The sequence below is a fragment of the Neomonachus schauinslandi genome, chromosome 6 (assembly GCF_002201575.2).
Source record: "Neomonachus schauinslandi chromosome 6, ASM220157v2, whole genome shotgun sequence".
NCBI lineage: Eukaryota > Metazoa > Chordata > Mammalia > Carnivora > Phocidae > Neomonachus > Neomonachus schauinslandi.
Genome location: NC_058408.1, coordinates 35,257,636 through 35,265,454, shown reverse-complemented (window position 1 = coordinate 35,265,454; position 7,819 = coordinate 35,257,636).

Below are 7,819 nucleotides of genomic sequence, written 5' to 3'. Positions count from 1 at the left end.
TTTCATCCTTAACAATATCACTCCCCAAGAAAGACATCATTATCTGCACTTTGCAAATAAGGAAATGGAGCTCAGACAAACGTTAAGCATCTTTCCAAAGATCCTACCCCCAGAAAAAAGCAAGGCTTGGATTAAAGCTTAGGCCATCAGGTTCCAAAGTGTGGACTATACCAGGAAAAGGGTAATAAAGGAAGTAAAACTGTGGGAAGGGAAGTAGAGGAGAGAACTCATGCTCAGGAGGCACTGCACTGATAAACCAGACCAGAGCTGGCCAGACGGAAAGGGAGAAATCCCTGTGCAGATTCCTCTCCATCCCAGCGGTTGGTCCTGACTTCTCTCCTGCCTGGAGCCAATCACATGGGGATGACAGAAAAAACACATGGCTTTGGCTGTTTTAATTACTGTTTAACTTTGGGAGAACTACCTGAATTGTCTGAGCATCTGTTCCCCCCCCTCAAAACGGTGATAGATACTAGCTTGAAGTTTGTCATGAGATGGTGTAGGGAAGGCACCCAGGACAGTTCCTGGCCCAAAGTAGGTGTTCAGTCAATATAAATTCACTTAGTTTTTCCCATGACCTCCTGATGTCATTTGACCTGGGCAATACTGTTCCCGAGAAGACCAAAGAAAGAGGAGGAAGTGTTAAGAAGACATCTGCCCTGGTGCAGGTGCTGTAATGGACAGTGTCAGGAAGGAAGTGAGGGACAAGCTGGGCCTGGGAGAGGCAGATGGCCAACAGGCCAGGGAGGTACGCAGCAGGGAAAACTTCCCTCTCTGTGACGCACACTCTGGCCCCTCTTAGATGAGGGTTCAGACAAGCACCCAGAATTCTGAATCTATGGCCAGTCTCTTCACTGCTGAAAAGGCATTGCCAGAGCGTGGTAAAGGGGAGCCATGGTCCTGGGATCGAGCCCTGCATTGGGATCCCTGCTCAGCCCGGAGCCCGCTTCTCCCTCTCCCTCTGCCTGCCGCTCCCCCTGCTTGTGTTCCCTCTCTCTGTCAAATAAATAAATAAAATCTTTAAGAAAGAAGAAGAAAGAGAGTAAGACAGACCGACAGTCAGGCCTGGGTCCCTGGGTCTCTCCAGCTCACAGCACAGGACAGCAGCAGCTTAGAAGCAGCCAGAGGGATGAGGAAGAGCTGCTACTGCCCTTGTTTACAGCGCCCCCTGGTGGTCAGAACTCCTAAAAATTCAAGTTGCTTCATCCTTAGGAGCTGAAAATTAGAGTAAAATCCCCACAGCTATCTTCTGAAGCATTCTCTCTCAAAATCTCTTCTTCATTTACTTGAAAAGAATGAGTCTCATAAGCAAGAATAATCTAAAATAACAGTTGATGCCACACGATTTTCCTTTGTTTTCGTTTAGCTTTGTAATGTGGAAGGGAAGGTCTGTAATACAAGACTGAGCACCATGTGCCAGGCAGTGTTCTAAGTGCCCAGCATGGATTAAGTAACTTAGCTATTTTAACAACTCTAGAGAAAGGTATTACTATTATCATGCCCATTTTACAGACTGGCAACTGAGGCACAAAGAATTTAAAGAATCTGCCCCAAATCACACAGCCATAAAGTAGCAAAACAGGGGTGCCTGGGTGGCTCAGTCAGTTAAGCGTCCAACTCTTGATATCAGCTCAGGTCTTGATCTCAGGGTTGTGAGTTCAAGCTCCACGTTGGACTCCATGCCCAGTGTGGAGCCTATTAAAAAAAAAAAAAAAAAAAAGAAGTAGCAAAGCAAAGATTTAAACCCAGGCAGCTTTGCTACCGTGCCCATGATTTTAACCACTGTTACGCCACTTTTCCATATAGGTGTGTGTTTCAAGAAAATATATCTTAATTTTTATTTGGCCTGATATTAAAAATTTAATTTCTCTGTGTAAAGCTTGGTGGACCAAGAAGAAACAGAGCAGCAAAGAAGTTAAAAATACGCCTTCAATAATCCTCTGCTATATGAGACATTGAGCTTCCCAGAAGCATGGACTCCCTTTTAGAATGTCATGCGATGCAGAAGGATGGCATACAAAACAATTAGTGTTTGTTTATAATAACCTCCCCCCCAAGAAAATATTATAATCCTCTCAGTCCTTTTAAGAACTCAACAATCCACCAGATCCCTCCTTTAAGAACAGTAATAATAATTATGGCTACTATTTATTGAGTGCTTGTTTTCATTTTAGAGAAGCAATTATCTACGGATGGTCCCTGAACTACAATGGTCTGACTTACAATTTTTCAGTTACTATGGGTGTGAAAGCCATACACGTTCAGTAAAAACCATACTTCAAATTTTGAATTTCGATCTTTTCCTGAGCTACTGATCGATGGTAGGATACCCAGTCGTGACGCTGGGTGGTGGCAGCCACACAATCAGGAGGGTAAACAACCCATACACTTACAGACCATTCTGTACCCACACAACCATGCTGCTCTTCGGTGCAGTATTCAGTTACATGAGACATCCAGCACTTTATTATAAAATAGGCTTTCTGTCAGGTGATTTTGCCAACTGTAGGCTAATATAAGCGTCTTGAGCATATTTAAGATAGGCTAGGCTATGATATTTGGTAGGTTAGGTGTATTAAATGCATTTTCAATTTACAGTATTTTCAACTTATGATAGGTTTACCAGGATACAATCCCATTCTAAGTCAGGGAAGATCTGTAGTGAAAAACAGTGTAAGTTTTGGGATCACACTACCTGGGTTCAGATCCTAGCTGTGTTACTAAGCAAGTCACTTCACATCTCCAAACTCCAAATTCCTTCACAAAACAACAGGGAAGGGACGCCTGGGTGGCTCAGTCGGTTAAGCGACTGCCTTCGGCTCAGGTCGTGATCCTGGAGTCCCTGGATCGAGCCCCGCATCGGGCTCCCTGCTCGGCAGGAGCCTGCTTCTCCCTCTGCCTCTGCCTGCCGCTCCCCCCGCTTGTACTCTCTCTCTCTCTCTTGCTGTCAAATAAATAAAATCTTTAAAAAACAACAACAGGGAAAATAATGGTGCCTACACTTCAAACAGGTGTATGAGAATTAACTGATTTAATACACAAGAAGAGCTTAGAAGAGTTTTGGCACATAATAAGTGCTCCCAAAAAAATGTCACCTTGTAGTATAATGTGGCCAGGCACCGTGCTAAGCAGATTACAAACAAAACCCCCTTTTAATGCAAGTGTCCCTTTATAGAAACTGCTGGTTATGATTATTCATGCAGAAAACAATCTAGGAGGAAACATACCAAGGTATTAATAAGCTATCACCAAGTAGGTATAGTTTTGATTTTGTATTGTTTTTCACCGTTTTACCTATTTTTGCTGAATGCATATGGGTTGTTTTTTAGTAAGACCAAAAGTACTACACTTTTCAGGAAAAAAAGAAAAGAAAAATTATTGAAGGAACAAAGAATGATTTGGAACTACGAAGTCTCAAAGAGGACATGGTAGATGTCTTCAAATAAGAGGATTAACAAGTGGAAGAAAGGCTTGTACTGTGTAACACGGAAACTGAACGAGGACTGACAGTTGGAAGCTTCACAAACTCTTGTGTTTTTTCATTGGAGCTGATTAGAAAAGCCACAGTGAGAAGTACCTCTTCCTTGAAAGCATTCACACGGAGGCTGGAGACTGCCTCTCAGAGAAGATCGAGAGATGACACATGGGTCAAGTGGCAGACTGGATCACAAGACCTCTGAGTTCCCAACCAACTGGGGATCCGGATTCATCACCTAATTGTACCTTGAAACACAGCAGAACAGATAAAAGGCAGGTGGTCACCAGCTTTCAGAGAGTTGAAGTCTGTTTTCTTGCCAATTATTTTTCTGCTACAGTTTCCATAAAATGGTATGAGAAGACCCTTGTCCTCCCTCCTTCTTATGGATCCAGTGTGGACTGCAGGGGACGGTACGTCAGTGCTCACTCCCCACTGTCATCGATGGCCAGGCATCAACCCTCAAGTACAGCCCCTACGCTGGATCCTGCAGAGAACAGAAGAAAGAAGGGGCAAAGTCTCTGGACTTCAGGACTCTGTGATCCCATTTTTGTCCTCCATATCGGTTAGGAATTGCTAATAATAGAGGCCTGGCCTCAGAAGCTTAAACAAATTAGGGATTTAGGTTTTCACCTAAAAGAGCAAAGCGAGGCCACATAGAACTGGTATGGCACCTCCAGAATGTGACCAGAGAACTAGGCCACTCTCTTTCTGCTCCACCATCTTCGGGGCAAAATGCCACCCTCAAGAGCTTCACCCATCACTTCTGTGTTCCAGGTAGGAAAAAGGGAAGAGTAAGAGGCAAAGGGGTGTTCCTCTCACTCTTAAAGAGCTCTCCTCATGGGGGGCCTGGGTGGCTCAGTCGGTTAAGCATCTGCTTTTGGCTCAGGTCATGATCCCAGGGTCTTGGCATCGAGCCCCCCAATCCCTCCATGGGCTTTCCTGCTCAGCAGGGAGCCTGACGTGGGGCTCCATCCCAGGACCCTGGGATCATGACCTGAGCCGAAGACAGACGCTTAACGAATGAGCCACCCAGGCGCCCCAAATAAATAAAAATCTTAAAAAAAAAAAAAAAAAGAGCTTTTCTCAAATGAGCAATGGTGAGTGCTCGTTTCCCTGGCCACACCTGCAAGGGGGACTGGGAAATGGTTTTAGCAGGGCACTGTCACCCCAATAAAATTCAGGGTCCTGTTACTAGGAAGGAGGAGGGGACTACAGGGCAAACAGCAGCCTCTTCTACTTCCTCTCATGCCCCTCTGTCAGGACAGCGAGATTGTTACCTATTTTATGAAGAGGAGAAGGCTGAAAAGGGGTAGGGGGACCCATGCAGAGCCCCAGTAGGTCGGTGGTGACATCAGTCTCAGCACCCCACTCAGGGCCGGCTTTGAAAAATGATGGAGAACGCAAAAAGCAGAAGCATTCTGCGGGCAAACACCAGCTGTGGGCCCAGGGCCATCTCTCTGCAGGGAGTCCCACTGGAGACTGCAGAGGGCAGGCAGGACGAGGGCTGCAGGACACTGGTCTACATGTCATTCCCTGGGTTGGCAAGAGGTAGATAGCGTTGGCCCTGGCTCAGTTGGGAGAACAGATGGGCAGGAATTCAGGGCAGCTTCCAAGTCAGCCAAGCGGCAAACTGCCTTCCTTCCCTGTCAGCCGCAGCTAGGTCCCACCTGGTCACAGCCAGCTGCAGGGGCCCAAGACTGAAGACCACACCCGCGTGGCCAGGAGCAGCCCTGGAATGTGTCATCCCTCGCCTGATGTGAGGGGCTGTCATGAGGACAAGCAAGTGCAGCTGTCTGTCCCAGCAGCGGGTGGGTTTCTCCGTGTGGAGCCAACAAGCCCTGACTCCTTCGTGGAGCACGGGACCCTCGCTTTTGAGAGGGCCAGCCTGGGGCTGTTCTTTCTTGTGCCCTCGCCTCCCACAGAAATAATGGCGTTGTGGCCAGAGAGGTAAGGGGAACCCAGGAATTACATTGAAATACATGCAAGGCGAGCAGAGGCGACTCCTTCCCACATCTGAAGAAAGCAGAGTCCTCACAGAAGGGAAACAGAAACAAAGCAAACTTGATGAGGGGACAGAACCACGTGTTCAGTTTCAGAAACAGGACAGAAAATGCTGAGAATTTTATTGCAACTCTGACTAGAGCATATGGTATAGGAGGAAGAACTGTTAAGTTTTTTTTTTAAAGATTTTATTTATTTATTCATGAGAGACAGAGAGAGAGAGAGGCAGAGGGAGAAGCAGGCTCCCCAGGAGCAGGGAGCCCGATGCGGGACTCGATCCCAGGACCCTGGGACCATGACCTGAGCCGAAGGCAGACGCTTAACCATCTGAGCCACCCAGGCGCCCCAGAACTGTTAAGCTTTTAGACAGAAACACACTTTCCTCTGTCAGCCAAACGTGGTGGGGTTCACCAGGGAGGGAGTGGAAGGGCCCAGAGGAAAGGAGAGAGCTCTCCTCTCTTCCGCCTTCCAAAGATTACATCAACTTTGGATTATCCGTGTATGTACTCCCAATTCACTGACTCTAATGAAAAACTGACTGAAATTTGTTTAGAATTCTATTTAGCTAGGCTTCCAGAAAAGTTTTAAATGAGAAGTTTGGAGTAGAAAATTGATAATAAACATCACTACCGTAAGTCTTTAAAGACAGAGAAATTGGGGAAGAGACTGGAAGGACGGGGGTGGAAGGAGGGGCAGCCTAGCTGTGAAGACCGCGCCCTCTCAGAGGATGCTCCCTGAAAGGTGAAGTCGATGCACTGCCATCCCTCTCCTCTTCGGCAAGGGGCTGGCACCTCACAGCCACCTGCAGGTTCCACAGTGAAGCTTTTCAGATGATTATAAAGAACTTCCAACTCTGGTTCTCTCACTCCAGGCCTTCTCTCATCTTGAGGCCGACTCATCAAATCTAAACTCTGCGACCCAGATGTGCTCATGTGGCCTTGGGAAGGCTGGGCAGAAGGCAGCCAGCAGGCTCCCACACCACTTGCCTTCCCCCTCCACCCTCAGCAGCCTGGCTCCTTGTTCCCACGAGGGCACAATCAGGGCCAAGACCCTTCATGAGCCCCCTCTGGCCCTCTGGGGTGCAAGGAGTCAGCAGGGACACACTCCCCATCCCGCCGGGGCCATCTGCACCAATTATAAGCCCTTTGGGAGCCAGCAGAGGGCTGTTTAGCTGCTGGTTCTCTATGATTAGCTAGTTCTTGCTTTTTGAATATTGCACATGGTGCAACCAGCTGTATAAAGCATTCATGATTCAAAGCTTTTTTTCCCCTCAAAAAAAAAAAAAAAAGTGCTAAGCTAGTTATTACCATGGGGAAGGAAAACTTTAAGTCTTATTTTCTGGGTAAGTTCCTTTCCCAACCTTGTAAGTCCACTTCTTCCCAGGATTAAGATCATTCTTTTATCAATTTTCTTTTTTTTTTTTTTAAAGATTTTTATTTACTTATTTGAGAGAGAGAGAGAGAGCACAAGTGGGGGAGGGGGGAGGGGCAGAGGGAGAAGCAGACTCCCCACGGAGCAGGGAGTCCTATGTGGAGCTCGATCCCAGGACCCCAAGATCATGACCCAAGCCAAAGGCAGCCACTTAACGGATTGAGCCACCCAGGTGCCCCTCTTTTATCAATTTGCTATAGGCACCAGATAGGCACTTGCTTGCTGCAAATGAGCCTTGCTAAGAAACATCAAGATAGGGACACCTGGGTGGCTCAGTCGGTTAAGCCTTCGGCTCAGGACATAATCCCAGGGTCCTGGGATTGAGTCCCACATCGGGCTCCTTGCTCAGCAGGAAGCCTGCTTCTCCCTCTGCCTGCTGCCCCTGCTTGTGTTCGTTTGCTCTCTCTCTGACAAATAAATAAATAAAATCTTTAAAAAAAATAATCAAGATACTATGTAATTCCAGCTCAGGCATTATTATCCATAGTCCAATAGACTCTCTTCTCTCCCTTATTTTGTGTATGTGAGAGACCCAATGTTAAGGCAGCCTTTTAATGAAACCATTCCAGAGAATCAACTCTTTGCAATCAACTCAGGAGCCAGGGCCAACTGCTGAGGCTTACCTTCTTTTGCAGGTGCTGAGCCAGGAACAAAAGCGTACTTTGTTCACACACTTGAAATCCTCATTGTTCTTACAGGCGAAAAGCAGTTGGCTGGCTATATGCCAGCACTAAAATCACTAGAGATGCTAAATACAATGTAGATTCCATCATGGACTTGAAATCCAGGTTCACACATGTGTAGAGATCCAGAGAAGTTGGAGATCTGGGAGTCTTGTGAACAGTGATAATGCAAGCGATGAAATCAGCTACAATGCACAGGGTAATGAACATGGAAACAGAAGAGGGG